Source organism: Gossypium raimondii, chromosome 10 (assembly GCF_025698545.1).
Source record: "Gossypium raimondii isolate GPD5lz chromosome 10, ASM2569854v1, whole genome shotgun sequence".
Classification (NCBI taxonomy): Eukaryota; Viridiplantae; Streptophyta; class Magnoliopsida; order Malvales; family Malvaceae; genus Gossypium; species Gossypium raimondii.
In genome coordinates, this window is record NC_068574.1 from 34956596 (window position 1) to 34973489 (window position 16894).

The 16894-nt window shown below is 35.3% G+C and overlaps 2 non-coding genes across 2 annotated transcripts; one reads left to right on the forward strand and one right to left on the reverse strand.

The window, feature by feature from the left end:
* The first annotated feature begins 8907 nt into the window (after positions 1-8907).
* On the forward strand, positions 8908-9014 carry LOC128034326 (small nucleolar RNA R71). Its single transcript, XR_008190455.1, has one exon. It is a non-coding gene; the product is annotated as a small nucleolar RNA R71 (small nucleolar RNA).
* Positions 9015-15337: 6323 nt separating this feature from the next.
* On the reverse strand, positions 15338-15444 carry LOC128034268 (small nucleolar RNA R71). Its single transcript, XR_008190398.1, has one exon. It is a non-coding gene; the product is annotated as a small nucleolar RNA R71 (small nucleolar RNA).
* Positions 15445-16894: the final 1450 nt, after the last annotated feature.

Here is a 16894-nt window from a genome sequence, read left to right on the forward strand (position 1 = left end):
GCATTGGGCGTGAGAAGTTCTTTTGCAGGGATTTACGAATGGCAATATCACGTTGGCAGACATATTTCTAAAAGATGGCCATCTCCTCTTGAGCTTTGCCAAAGTCAAATATAAGCATTTTCTGATGTTTTTCCAACACACACAATTGTTGTTTCAAACCCTTTACAGCTTCAATCATTCGTCGGTCAAAATCAGTGTGAGAAGTCGAGAGGGTTGTAGAAGTAGTCCTAGGAGGATAAGATGGAGGTGTGCCAATTTGCCCTAGCATTTCCTCGCCAGCCATTTTCTGTGTAATGTGCATAGTAATAGCCCCTTTTAATTGGAAGGTGGTCTTCATTTGGTGACAGGGGATCCTTGACCCTTTGGCAGAGTGCAGTGATCAGTGAGGGGAAATTTAAGGTGCCAACATTGTTTTAGGCACAAAAATAAATCTCACGAAAGAGAATGTTTCCAACATTAATCTTTTGGCCCACCATTATGAAGAGGAGAAGCAATAATCGATCCTTTGAGATTGTAACATTATGTGCAGAATGAATGAGACAGGTTTTCAAGAAATGGTAACAAATCTTGCATTGAGGCTTCAATAGGACTCTATCGACGGTGTAACAATCATTTCTTGAAATTGACCATTATGTACCTTCCACACAAACATCAATGAGAACTTGGGTTAAGCACTCTCGGGACATTGTCTTCACAAAGTCAACATGCTCGTCAGGACCTTCAAACAGTCCATATTGGGCATTGATGGAGTCCTTATCAAATGGAACTGATGCACCATGCACGTATACAAATGCATTGTTAAGAGAAGTAATGTAGGCATAAAACTCTTTCACTACCTTTAGGAAAAAATCGTTAGGATAGAGACAGAAGATTCCCCATTCATGCTTTTCGACAACTGATGAGATGCCTCTGTATACCCCATGAAGGGAGCATCCTGAAAAAGGAATCATTTTTTCATGCAAAATGATCTTTTTGAAATATTTTTATGATATCTATCTTCAGCAAGTTTACTGAAGAAGGTGTGCGTAGAGGCAAAGGTTAAAGTAGAAGCTTTTTGGAAAACCATTGAAGAAAATATAGAAAGCTTGAAAATGAAAAAGGCTAGATTTTATTTCAGTTATGAATGAAACAGAGAATAAAAGTAGAAAACAAAATGGGATGAAAATGTGGGAAGAAACTGAATCGACTAGGTTAAAATGTGGAAGAGAATAAATTGTGATGTGTATGATAAGAGTGGCCTTAATCATGGTCTTAATCATGGTCTGACAAGGTAAACAATTTGGCATTTAACAGGATAAGAAAATGTATTTAGAAAGCTAGGAATTGGGAAAGCAAGACCTTCTACAGTGACTTTGCAATTAGTTGATCCATCCTACGTCCATCAGAAAGGTAGAATTGAAGACATGCCGGTAAGTGTAGATAAATTTATCTATCCTGTTGATTTCCTTATTTGAGAATGTGAACATGAAAAAGATGTACAGGTTATCCTTAGAAGACTTTTTCTTGCTACAGTTAGAACTTTAATTGATGTGCAGAAAGGTGAACTAACCATAAGGATGAATGATCAGCAGATCACATTCAATGTATTTAATGCCCTGAAATGTGCTGATGAGCATGAAAAGTGCTGAGCCATTGACTTGATAGAAACAACAGTGGAGGAAGAATTCACAAGATTTTTCCATAGCAATTTTGATAGTGATAAAGATTCATTTGAGCGGAGACCCTTGTGCACTTTGTTGGAGCAAAATAGACTTTTCAATTTTGATGAATAATGCTCGGTAGCTCATGTATATCCATATGGAGCCATTGATGTCAAAGACAGGAAAATAGGGGACGCATTTAAAATTAATGGGCAATGCTTGAAGCACTACTAGGGTGCTCATGTAGAGTGAGACAAATAGCCCATTAATCTTCAAGATGTTTAAACATCTTGAAAAAAAATTTTATTTTATTTCATTTTGTTGATTTAAATTTCTCTTAGTTATTTCATTTCCTTTTTTAATAAACTACAAAAGGGGACGGGGTCAGTGATGCAGAGTCGGTTGAGACGAATCCTGCCAATAAAGAGAATGCACTCAAAGCACCAGGGGAAGAACTAGAGAAAACAGGGTTTGTTAGCATTGAGACTGACTGTGAGGACAAAAAGGAAGTAGAAGTACAAGGTTGCTTCTCATAAATCAACCTGTCAGACAGAATGAAGTATCTACAATATAGTCCAAGCAAGGAAAGTTTTCTTTTTCTTTCATATATATTGTATTGCATATATTTTGCCATGACATTGCCTGTACATAGATAGTTTGCATATATCTATTTATGCATTAAGGACAATGCATCCCTTAGGTTTGGGGGTGTATTGTGCATTTAAGTTGCATTACATATCTAGTATGTATGTTCATCCTATTATAGTAAAGTTGTTTGCCAATGTCAAGTGATTATTAAGTATTGTTTTGTCTATAAGAAGTTCAATCTTTACTCGTGATGTTCGATGATAAGCTTATATTCTTCAATATACCTAGAACATGTGACAATGGATGAGGCAAGTTTAGCTTAGGTTAGATTACATGAAAATTAATTATTAAAAATGAGATGCCATATACTCAGTTTTTTTCCTTTTTGATTATAGCGAGTGTTCTCTGATGAACTTAGGGTTTTCAAAGCCAAACTCAGTCATTTTGCCACGACATTACATAAATAAAGGACAATAGGCACTCCAATGCTTAGAATTGCCGAGTAAGTCAGCACCACTTTGTTTGCTCCATCGTGCTGTTGACTAGAAAGGTGAGTCCAAGTAAGAGTATGTAATAAAGAAAAGGGGCACTCCACTATAGCAATAGGCTGAGTATTTAAGGAGGTATTTGTTTGCTCTATCCTTCTTTTTAATCAAAAGTCTTAGCTTCAAGAGTGATTTATATTTAAATTGTGACATGATTGAGTACTAGGTAATTCGGTGTATGCTCCATTGTGATTATCAAGTCAAAGAATTTTGTGACATGCTAAATCCCCTAATGTTATAAAAGAAGAAAAAATAATAATAAAGAAAAAAAAGAGAAAAAAAACAAGTACAAATAAATATCTTGAAAAGGCTGTGAGTAAGGGTTATAAAGCAACTTGAGTTTAGGTAACAAATGAACTGAGTGCATTAGAAGATATTTGATATGGCCAGAAAGCATATATGAGTACTTAGGAAATTTTATTTTTAGAGACAAATTTTCTACACTACCTTTTTTGAAAAGAACCTTTAAAATTCGACCATGTTTTTAGAGAAAGAAGACTGTTGAGAACTGATGTATATGTTGTCCTTTTAATAGATTAATAATGCAAGATAGTTATATGTAAGGGCAAATTTTGTGCATTCATGCATTCATATGTGTTTTGCTTGAAGACAAGCAATAACTCAGGTTTGGAGGTGTGATAACTCTTGAAAAGAGTTATATTTCATGCCTTTAGACCTAGCTAATTGCTTGTACTTAAGTACATTTACTTGCATTTTAGGACATTTCATTCATATTTTTATCATTTCATTAGAAGCTTGGGGTGTGTTTAAATATTAGGTATTTTTAATTGCTTGTGGTAGGGCTATGTTTGGTTGTTTGGCATGTGTAGGTTGAGGAACGAGAAATAAAGGATTGAAGGTTTGTCGGGGCAAAAGGTTGAACATTTTCCAGCACAAATGTCATAGCAATTCCAAGAAGACCAAGTCAACACTCAACGCATACCAATTTCAGCATAATTGCACTTGTACCAGAACAATCTGCATAAAAAAAGATGATAAGATAATCCTGGGATGTTGGTTTTTATCCTAGGGAAAAAGAATTTAAAAAGAGGAGAAGATAATCTTAGGTTGTTGAAAAGAGAATTCTAAAAAAGGAGAACATAAACATGGGTTGTTGGATTTACCCTAGGGAAAAATCCTATAAAAAGCCAAAGGAGGAAACCCAAAAAAGGGGAACGGAGGGTAAGATCCTCAGGCGAAATAAAAGGTAGCGGCTGAAAAGAGACAGAAAGAGGAGAAACGAAGGCAGTCCCTTTCAACCACCTCAGGACATTACGCAGCTGAAGTGTGAATTTAACGAGCGAACATTGTCTTCCTTATGTTCTTCCATCATTTTTAATTCGTTCCTTCATGGATTACAATGATGAAAAAGATGTTTGAGTTAAATTTTATTTGCCAACCTATGAGCTAAATCTCATAAGGTTGGGATTACTTTGATGAAACTTTAACTGTCTTTAATGGTAGCAGTATATATATGAATTATTTTACTAGTTCATTTAATTTTTTTATTCTTTAAAATGTATGTGAGCAGTCCCTAGATAAAGTTGACTGTACAGCATACCCCTAAATTAATCTAAATTCTGAAAAGGTTAGATTAGTTAGACCGTGGTTGAATGATATGAGCAAGTAATCAAAAAAATACTTGTAATAAACTCTAGACATAGAGCAGTGTTCATACAGAAGGAAACAGTACAGGGTACCATATTAAAAGACTATAGACACAGGCAAGGTAACTTGAGGTTTCTTCTTCTGAAAGAAGTAGGCCACTTTAGAACTCTTCTGAGCGGTAGGTTAAGTATGATTTTGCTGAAGCATTGCTAACACGAAAAGTAGATTCTTAGTAATCCCAACCTTCCAACTCAACATTTCGTAACCCTTAACTTTTGCCATAGAATCTTTGCCATAGCATACTTAATTGTTTATCTGTTCATTTACTTATTAATTGTCACGTCATCTTTCTCATAATTGTCATTTCATTTTTATTCTTGTCGTGCCTTAGCATTTTCCAATATTAGTTAGTATACATATCGCATTCATCCTTATTATTTTAATTTATCAATGCATACTTAACTCAGTTTTGCCCTAACATTAATCATTATCATAACTTGACCGTTTCTAAACCTGATCTGATCCTCGTGGGAACAATACTCACTCATCACTTTATTACTTGATTCGACGTTCATACTTGCACAATTAGTTGACTACCACTAGTATGTATAGGTTGCCAAATAAGGGTGGAAATGGACTCATAAAGTCTATTCCCCATACATCAAACAATTCAACCTCTACAATGTTTTGCAATGGCATTTTGTGTCTTCTTGAAACATTACCGATTCTTTGACATCGATCACGTGTTTTATAAAAGCTATGGGTATCTTTGAATAGACTTGGCCAATAAAATCCAAACTGAAGTACTTTGGCAGCAGTTCCCAATCCTCTAAAGTATCCTCCATAAGCGGTTGAATGGCAATGTTGCAAAATGTGTATTTCATCATCAAGGACACACTTCCTAATTATCTGATCAGCAGACTGCTTGAATAAGAAGGGCTCATCCCAGTAATAATGTCTTGCATCATGAAGGAATTTCCTTTTTATTTTGTTGTTAAGATCAGGTGACAGTAGACCACTTACTAAGAAGTTCACTATATCAGCATACCAAGGCAATGATGTGGCAGCCAATAGTTGCTTGTTTGGGAAGTCTTCCTTAGTAAGCTTGACATTGCCATCCTCATTTCCAACTTCTAACCTTGATAGATGGTCTGCTACTTGATTATATGTTCCTTTTTTGCCTCTAATTTCTAGATCGAATTCTTGTAGCAAAAGAATCCACCTAACCAGTCACAACTTTGCGTCTTTCTTGGCTACTAAGTATTTAATTGTAGAGTGATCAGTATACATTTTGAACCCAGTGCCTACTAGATATGATCTAAACTTATCAAATGCAAACACAACAGCCAATAATTTATTCTCAGTGGTAGTGTAATTTAGCTGTCCTTCTATTAAAGTGCGGCTGGCATAGTAAATAGTGTGAAAAATCTTACCTGTCCATTTCCCAAGCACTGCTCCAATAGAAAAATCACTAGCGTCACACATAAGCTTAAATGGCAGAGACCAATCTGGGGCCACTACAATTGGAGCAACCACCAGTCGCTTCTTCAGCTACTCGAAAGCAGACAAGCAAGCATCATAAAAAAGGAAAGGTTTATTTTGTTCCAATAAGGTACACAAAGGCTTAGAGATCTTAGAGAAGTCTTTGATAAATCTCCTATAGAATCTAGCATGCCCTAAGAAGCTCCTAATTCCCTTAACACTCATTAGAGGTGCCAATTTTTCAATAACTTTGATTCTTTCCTAGTCAACTTCGATTCCTTATGAGAGACCTTATTCCCTAGGACAGTGTCTACTCGCACCATGAAATGACTCTTCTCCTGGTTTAAAACTAGGTTAGTCTTCTCACAGCATTGAAGTACCAGCTCTAAGTTGTGCAAAAAAACCTTCGAAGTCATTCTCTAATATAGAAAAGTCATCTTTAAACACTTCAAGGAACTTTCAACCATATCCAAGAATATTGATATCATTCACTATTGGAATGTTGTCAGTACATTACACAGACCAACTGGCATTCTTCTGAAGGCAAATGTACCATATGGACAAGTGAATGTCGCTTTTTCTTGATCCTCTAGGGTAATTGCAATCTGATTGTATCCAAAACATCCATCTAAGAAGCAGTAGTAATCCTTACCAGCTAATTGGTCTAATTTTTTATCAATGAAGGGTAGTAGAAAATGGTTTTTCCTTATGGCTTTGTTGAGCTTGCTATAGTCCATATAGACTCGCTATCCCATGATAGTTCGCGTAGGAATAAGCTCATAATTATCGTTACTAACCACGGTGACACCTCCCTTCTTTGGCACACATTGGACTGGACTCACCCAAAACCTGTCTAAGATTGGGTAGATAATGTCAGCATTTAACCATTTGATTATCTCCTTTTTCTCCACCTCCTTCATAATGGGGTTCAACCTCCTTTACTGCTCAATAAAACTGCCATGGCAATTTTCCAGCAAAATTTTGTGCATACAGATTGTGGGGCTGACTCCTTTAATATCTATGATTGTCCATCCTAATGCTTTTTTGAATTTCCTAAGTACAGCTAACAATTGAACCTTTTACTCATAAGTCAACTTAGCATATAAAACCACAGGCAGTATATTATTTTTCCCCAACTAAGCATACTTTAACTGTGCAAGTAAAGGTTTCTACTCTAACGTGGGTGGTTCTTCTATGGACAGTTTAGCAAGGCTGAAGGTTCAAACAGATAAATCTAGTGTGTCAAACCTCTTTCCAGGTCTATCGACAATTAGTTTGGATGTCAGCAACTACTTATGGTGTCCTAATGGCCCTTTATCATTAATATGAACTGAATCGAATTCAATTTTCTATTTGTTATGGTTTCCTTTTTCAAAATCCTCTTCCAAAATAGAGTCTGACAAACTGACAGCATGACACTCTTCTATATCATCAGTACATTTCAAAGCTTGGAAAACATTAAAAGTGATTTGTTGATCGTTCTCCCTCATAGTTAACCCACCCTTTTGAACATCCATCATAGTCATACCTGTTGCAAGAAAATGCCTACCCAGAATAATAGGCACATCTTTATCAGCTTCACAGTCTAATACAATGAAATCAGTAAGGAAAATAAATTTATATACCCTTACCAGGACATCTTCAATTATACCTTTTAGGTGTACACAAGATCGATCTGTGAATTGCAAGGTCACAGTGATAAGTCTTGTTTTACCAATTCCCTGCTTTTTGAACACAGACATGGGCATAAGGTTTATGCTCGCTCATAAATCACACAAGGCCTTCCCAACATATTGGTTACCAATTGAGCAAGGTATTGTGAAGCTTCCTGGGTCCTTCAACTTTAGAGGAAATTTAGCGAGTGCGACTATTTCAAATTCTCCCAATCGTCTCTTCTTTAAAAGTATGTCTTTCATAAACTTGATGTAGTTGGGCATTTTCTCTAAGGCTTCCACCAAAGGTATATTAATGTGAAGTTGCTTAAGGACATCCAAGGATTGCCTGAATTGTTGATTTTGTTTGCAATTTTGAAATCGTTAGGGAAATGATGGGTGTGGGCAAACTTCAGGTTGTACTAATTGTTTTACCTGGGCATTATGTTCAGTAATGCTATCTGAGTTTGCTTTGGCATTGATTGGTCCAATTTTTTCATCTGTAGTGCTCTTCTTAGTTGTTCAAGAGTTTTTCTTTGATTAGATTCTGAATTCGTTGTTTCAGCAACAACACTCTTGTCAACTCTATCTAGTTGTGTGCCACTTTTAAGAGTGATTGTTTTACAATGTTCTTTTCCATGTGATCTTGCATTCTCGATATCACTAGGCAAAGTTACTTGTGTTCTGGAGTTCAAAGTATTATCTATTTGTCCTACTTCATTTTCTAAAACTCGTAAAGATGACGCTTGGCTTTGGTTCACAGCATCGTTCTTGGCCATATACTCCTTTAATAGAGATTCAATAGATGAGGAAGAAGATGATGTCTACTCTTGTTGAACTCATTGTTGAGGCGGTATAGACTGATGGAAACCAAGTGGGGCATTCATGGTATTGGGTCTTACAGCTGTGTTGGAAATTCCAACCACTTAATTGTTCCACTTAAAATTTTGGTGTTGCTTCAAACAAGGGTTATACATGTTGGAATAAGGGTTGTTGTTCGTATTGAAGTTGCCCATATAGTAGACAAATGCTAGGTTCAAGGGACACTCCTCAAACATGTGATCCTCACCACAGTAAACACAAGAGAACCCAGCTACTTTCAGCTCTTTCACCTCACTAGGCTTCTGTATGGCCTTCATCATGTTGGCTAAAGAAGATACCTAAGCAGTGAGCAATGTGATCGCATCCAGTTTAAATGATTTAGCTACTCTCCTACCAATTCCAGCTCTTCTTTTGGGGTAATGGTAATTATTATTGGCAATTCTCTCCAAAATCTCGTATGTTTCATTATAGGACTTGTCCAACAAAGTTCCCTTAACTGAGGCATCTACCACCATTCATGTTTGTGCATCCAAACCATTATAGAACATCTCTATTTGGGTCCAATATTGAAATCCATGCATAGGATATTTCTTAAGCAGATCTTTGAACTTTTCCCATGCTTCATACAGTGTTTCATCCTCTAGTTTCCTAGAGAATGTTATGTCATTTCTTAGTTTAGCATTCTTATTAGGTGGGTAATATCACAACAAGAATCTTTGACAGAGATCATTCCATGATTCTACTGTTCTAGATGGCAAAGCGTTGAGCCATGTTCTAGCACGATCTCTTAAAGAAAAAGGAAACAGCTTGAGTTTTAAGACAATTTTAGGGACACCTTGTTGTCTGAAAAAGTCGTAGGCCTCCTAGAAAATTTTCAAGTGCAATCTAGGATCTTCAGTTGGCAAACCACCAAACTAGCCAATTGATTGAAACATTTAAAACATTACAAGTTTCAGCTCAAAGTGGGGGGCTTGAATTTCTGGCCTGACTATTCCAGGGTTCAGGTCATCTAAGATAGGAACTATCTGCTCTTGAATTGGCCTATCTCGAACATTAAACATTTAAGCAACCTAAGGATTACCATTGCCAGTTCCCAGATAAAGTAGCTCATTCAAACCAGGTTGATTGTTACCACCTTGATTCATTGCTCTTTGTTCTATTCTCCTTCGTTGAAAGGTTCTTTCAATTTTTGAATCTAAGGGATAGAGTTCTTCAACAGCAATGCCACTACGCATACAACTAGTAATAGTTGTGATCACGAAATAAACAAATTAACAGCTAAAAATACAAAAATTGTAACAACAAAAACTAAAGTTACCAATTGCCAATCCCCGACAACGGCACCAAAAACTTGTCGCGTGTGAATATGATGTGCGAATTGTGCAAGTATACAATCGAATCAATTAATAAAGTGATGAGTGAGTATTGTACTCATGAGGATTAGATAATTATTCTTTGTCTAAATTATCACAATTGAGTAGAAAATATAAATGAATCGAATGATATTTTGAGAAATAACAATGCAATTAATACACTTAAAATGAAAGTGATAAAATGTACTATGTAGATTGCAATTGCAAGAAATCAAATAAAAGCATTAAGGATTCTAGCAAGATTGGAAAATTGATTGTAAAGGCTGGGAATACTAATCAATTAGTTATAACCTAGGAATAATGTTATGGCAAAAATATGGTAACCTACTGCTCAATTGGGTACTAATGTGGTTTACCTCTGTCGAAAGCAAGACCTAAAGCTGCTCACTCCTAACACGCTATACATCTATTGGCTAAGAATTAGCAACCTTGACTGAAGCACAATCCTCTAAATCATATAAGGTAAATTTTTATGTCTAGAGTTTACATGAGCATTTCACTCAACACTCTCTTATATTACCCAATTTTGGTCTAAGCAACCAAACTCTGTCGATATTAAGTTACTTTCATACTTATCAAGCATTTATCAATACCCTAATAAGCATATAAATAGAAATAAACATTCGATAAAGAAGTAAACTGAATCATATTCATCCATAAACATTCATCAGAGTTAAAACATCATTAAAAGTAATCCATAACCGCGCTAAGTTAGCTCATGAATGGGGTACGCAAATTCAAGTATTTTAATATCATCAATATCCTAAAATAACAGTTTAAATCAATATATTTAGAACAACTTGTAGAGAAAGAAATATGGGTTCAGAACACAAATTCTTCCAACTTAGCAACTGGTGCGCGTCTTCACCCAAGCTCCCAGTAGCTCAAATTACCTTCTTGTCACAAAGAGACCTTTGTTGAAGCTCCATATTTGTAATTATTTGTACCTTCACCTCTCATTAATGGTAGACCTCTCCTCTCAACCATCAATCCCCCTTTTTCTTTTATACTTGGGTCCTCCTCTAGGGTAAAAGCCGTCAACCGATGAATACTTTTCCCTAATTTTGAGGCTGATAATTTCCACTACACATGCATGTGGGGGGCCAACTGCTGAATGCTTTAATTGATGACTGGTATTTATCATTTTCGTCCTCAGTATTGCTATGGGAATCTCTTATAATGCCTCGACAAATCTCCATCCTTTGCTATCTTTCTTCCTCAAACCTATCATTCAACCACCACAAAGCCTTTCCACCAACAATTAAAATTATAGATGCACTAAAGTAGTCACCATACCAAGTCTTTCATACAATGCTCGATTAACTAAAAATAATCATGCAATTACCTAAAATGAAACTAATTTTACTTAAGTACAATCAGTTAACTAAGTCTAAAAGTATGAATCATGACTCTTTTTAAGATTTATCACACCCCCAAACCTAAATCATTACTTACCCTTAAGCATGAATGCATGAATGCAAAAATTTCCATTACAAATAACCACCTTATACTGCCAGTCTATTCAAAATTTATACATCAGTTCTCAGCAATCTTCTGTCTAAAAAACTTGTTCAAGTTTCAAAGGTTTGCTTAGCAAAGGTAGTGCAGAGAATCTCACCTTAAAAAAATTCCTAAGTGCTCATGTGTTCATTTTGGCTATAGCTAGTATCTCCTAATTTACTTAGCTGGTCTTTTATCTAATTTACTTAGGTCATGTGAAATTGTAAACTAAAATGAGATGATATATATGTGTTATATATTCATAATTATTATTGTGAAAGAGTATATATGTAGGCATGCCATACATGCTAAGTGACAGTGATAAAATTGTGCAAATGATACAAATGTGTAGTGAAACTAATAGGAAATCGATAAGTAATATATGTGTTTAAATACGAATATTTTGGCCTTGTGATAATTAAGACCATTGGATATAGTTGGCATGCCATAGGATTGTGAGTACTCACCTATATGTATATGTGATTTGGGCGTTGAGGCCTTGGGACATGTTTGGAGAGATAAGGGAATGTGAGCTAAGCTTCATTCAACAGGACATGTTTGGTGTGTTGGAGAGTATTAGCTTTATGCTTCACTTTTGGGACATGTCTGACTCTATGAGTCTATGTGGTGTGTTGGAGATTCGTGTATCTGATGCATGGTGATAGTGCCCACTTTTACGTTTCATAACTCAAGTGCCAAATTATCTCCAATTACTTTAAAATATGAATATGTTTGAATCGTGATATGTTTTTATATGATATGTGACTATTATGAAAATTGTCTATAAATACGTTTGCATGCATTCCGATGTATATATCATAGTGTATGCAATGGCTTAACCAATAAACTATTAAACGTGCATGTGTAAAGGTAATATGTCGAGAAGGTTACGATTATTCTAATTAGGCAATGTATGTGTTCTACTAATGCTTGATGACATGTTTGCATGGTAGTTGTTATAGGCATTCATTGAGCTCGTTAAGCTAACCCACTCCTTTTAAAACCATTGCAGATTAGTAGCGTCTCAGTGTGAGCGGTGTGGTTCTGAGGGGCGATTCCAAGCAAGTCCATTTTAGTTATTTCGAATGTGTTATTGTTTTGGTTATGTTTTGGGAATAAGGCAATGTGGTAGACTATATGCTAGTTTTTACTATCATTTTTAAGTTGTTTACATGGTTATTTTGCTTAGGACTTATGGACTTTCAGTTTGTATTTTTGGTTTCTTGCTCGGTCATAATTATGATGTTCCGGACTATTACTTCGGACATTTTAGTGACCATTTGATTAAGTGAATGATACATGATGATTAGACATTAGTTGGTATGAATTATATGTTTATAATTATTGTATTTTTTATGTCTGGAGCAGAGGTATCGATATTTGAGTTTTAATATCGATACCTCTAATTTTTTTAAAGTGCAAGAAGTTAGTAACGTAATTTGATATTGATACCTTATCACAAGTATCGATACTCGAGGTAAAATAACCGATACATTTCGAAAGGTACCGATAATTTTTGAGACTTCAAATTTTAGATGAGAAATAGAATGTCTATTTGGTACAAATTTTCCAAGCGATATCGATACCAATTGAGAGAAATATCCATACCAATGTTCTAGTATCGATACCTACGTTGTCAATTTTGAGATTTTGCTAAATGGACCTTATGCATGCTAAACTATTGTTATAAGACTATCTAATGTATGTTTAGCATGTAACAAAGATAGTTTATGAGTAATATTGACTAAAACTTGAGCAAATACTAAAATGGCTAACGTTTCTTTTAGAATGAGATTTTAATTGTGAATGACATGAGACAGTGGTGTGGCATCTTGGCATTTGGCCTCGGTGACCAGGTCGGGTATAGGGTGTTACATTTGTTGGTATTTGATAACTCTTGAAAAGAGTTAAATTTCATGCCTTTAGACCTAGCTAATTGTTTTTACTTAGGTACATTTAGTTGTATTTTAAGACATTTTATTCGTATTTTCATCATTTCACTAGGAGATTGGGCTGTGTTTAAACATTAGGTACTTTTAATTGCTTGTGGTAGGCTGTGTTTGATGGTTTGGTAGGTACAGGTTGAGAAACAAGAAATAAAGGAGTGAAGGTTTGTTGGGGCAAAAGGTTGGACATTTTGTCAGCATGAATGTCGTGGAAATTCCAGGAAGACCGAGTCAACACTCAACGCATACCAGATTCAACCCAATCCTACTTGTATTAGAAAATTTGCCTAAAATAGAGGAGAAGATAATCTTGGGATGCTAGTTTTTATCCTAGAAAAAAAATTAAAAAGAGGAGAAGATAAACATGGGCTATTGAATTTACCTTAAGGAAAAGGCTATAAAAAGTCAAAGGAGGAAACCTTTAATGGTGAACAAGAGGGAGAAATCCTTAGGTAAGAATAGAGGGTAGCAGCTGAGCAGTGACGGGAAGAGGAAGACGAAGGCAATCCCTCTTAGCCATCGCAGGACACTATGCTTCTGGAGTGTGAACTGGACACGCGAAAGCTATCTTCCCGAAGGCTTCTGTATTTCTTACTTTTTTCTTCCATGAATTGAATAAAGAAAATGGTGTTGGATGTTGTTTTGGTTTTAAATTTTATGTGTCAACCCATGAGTTTAATCTCATCGGGTTAGGATTACATAATGAAACTTTTATTTTCTTTCATGGTTGAAGCATAGATCCAAAACAATTTACTTTTTCATTCAATTGTTTTATTTCTAAGTTGTATGCGTCCAATCCCTAGATATAGATGACTGTTAAGCATGCCCATAAACTAAGTCTAATTCTAAAAACGTTGGATTAGTTGAATCCATATTGAATATATGAGCAAGTACTAGACCAATCCTTGAAGTAGACTCTAGACATAGAGCAACGTTATACAAAAGGAAACAATGTAGGGTACCATATTAAGGCCTATATACATAGGCAAGGTAACTAAAGGTTTCTGCTCTTAAAAGAAGCTGACCATTTTAGAACTCTCTTGAGCCATAAGCTGAGTATAATTTTGCTGTGCCATAAGCTGAGTATAATTTTGCTGAGCCATTATTGGCGATATCCCAACCTTCCAAATCAACATCATATATCCTTTATTATTTGCCATAGTATCTTTTCCACATCATTATTAGTTATTTATTTGTTCATTTAAATAAAAATCCCGTAGTAATTCTCATAATTGTCATTATATTTCTACTCTTGTTTTTCCATAGCATTTCTAAGTATTCATTAATTCCACGTATTGCATACATGATTATTCCTTTTAATTGCACTGTATACTTACCATAGCTTTATCATAGCATTAATCGTATTTTATTATAATAACTTGACCACTTTTGTGCTTCAATTCGATCCTCATGGGAACGATACTCACTCATCATTTTATTACTTGATTCGACATATATACTTGCACAATTCGCATATCATTTCACACGCAACAAGTTTTTGGCACCGTTGCCGAGGATCGACAATTTGGTGTAATTTCTATTGGTTATTTTACTTAATTCCATTAATTTTATATAACTTAGGTTAATTTAATTTCTACAGGTTTTCCATCAGTGCATGAGAAGAGGCATTTCTGCTAACAAGGAATATCCTTTTGACTAAGAGATCGAGAGAACTTTGCGGAGAAGGCAGAAAGAACTGCGAAAAATGGCTAGGAACGGAAATGATCCTGGTCTTAACATTAATCCAAATGGTCCTAGTCTCGATAATAATCCAAATGGTCAGGATTTTAATCCTCTTATTTGTTATGTGATAGATGACCGAGACAAACCAATTCGAGAGCAAGTTGTTCCAATTTTGGATGATATGAATCCAAGGATAGTCAGGCCACAAATATAAGCTTAGCAGTTTGAACTAAAATCAGTAATGTTTCAAATCTTGCAAACAGTGGGAGAGTTTAGTGGATTACCAACTGAAGATCCAAGATTGCACTTAAAACTCTTTCTAGAGGTTTATGACTCATTCGTGTTCCTGAAGATTCCCTGAGACTTAAACTGTTTCCATATTCTTTAAGAGATTGAGTAAGAGTAATGATGAATACTTTATCGTCGGAGACAATGACATCATGAAATGATCTTTTCCAGAGGTTTTTGCTACGATATAATCTCTTAAATATGAATGTTAAGCTTAGAAATGACATCACATATTTTTGAAATTTGGATGATGAAACACTCTATGAAACTTGGGAATGATTTAAAGACTTAATTTGGAAATGTCCGATGCATGGATTCCAGCATTGGACTTAAATGGAGATGTTTTATAATGGGTTGAATTCGCATACAAGGATGGTAGTTGATGCGTCTGTCAATGGTACTCTGTTGGATAAAATGTATAATGAAGCATGTGAGATCTTGGAAACTATTTCTAGCAATGATAATCAATATCTGACAACGAGATTTAGGGTGGGTAAGAGAGCTACTGGTACCATAGAGCTTGATGCAATCACTTCGTTGACAGCCTAAGTATCTTCTCTAGCTAACATAATTAAAATAATGAAAAATTCAACTATAGTCCATGAGATGAAATTAGTCGAGTTGTCATGTGTTTATTACTGGGTAATTTTAACTAGAATAATGAAAAACCCAACGTCAGTGTACTACATGGGTAATTTTAACTGGAATAATAACCCTTATTCCAACGCCTACAATCCAGGGTGGAAGCAGCATCTGAATCTTAGTTGGAGTAATCAAAGTGCGGGGAATTTTAATAATGTTGCAAGACAAAATGCCAACAATGTACCGCCTGAATACGTTCAACCTATGTTGAGGCAAAATGTTCAACACAGTCAAGCATTATCTTCTACTTCCATTGAAGCTTTGTTAAGGAATATATGGCCAAGAATGATGTTGTAATCTAGAGTCAGACTACTTCTTTATGAGCTCTTGAGAATCAATTGGGGAAAACGGCGAATGCTTTAAATTCGAGGCCACAAATAACAACCATGTAAAGATCCCAGACCCATCTAAAAAGCATACAGCATCTAAAAAGGATAAGCAAAAAAATGTTATGGTAAAATAAGATCATGTTGCCAATAAAAATGCCACAACAAAAAAATATTAGCAACCTGAAGGATGACTACCTCTACCTTTTCGTCAGCAATTTATTAATTCTAAGCATAATGTTCAGTTCAAAAGATTTTTAGAGGTCTTGAAGCAACTCTATATCAACATACTGTTAGTAGAAGTTTTGGAGCAAATCCCCAACTACGTGAAATTTATGAAAGATATACTGTCAAAGAAGCCTAGATTAGGAGAATTTGAAATTGTTTCTCTCAATAAAGGGTGCACAATGATGTTAACAAATAAATTACCTCCAAAGTTTATGGACCTAGGAAGTTTCACTATCCCATCTTTAGTTGGAATCATTATGTTTGTAAGGTGTTATGTGATTTAAGAGCAAGTATAAATCAAATGCATCTGTCTATTTTCAGGAAGCTGGGAATTGGGAAGGCAAGACCCACAACAGTCACGTTGCAGATAGCTGATCGATCTTATGCACATCCAGAAAGCAAAATTAAAGATGTGCTGGTAAGAGTAGATAAGTTTATTTTTCTAGTAGATTTCCTTATTTTAGAATTTGAAGCTGACTGGGATGTGCCAATTATTCTTGGAAGACCTTTCCTTGCTATAGGCAAAACTTTAATTGATATGTAGAAAGGTGAACTAACTATGAGGATTAAT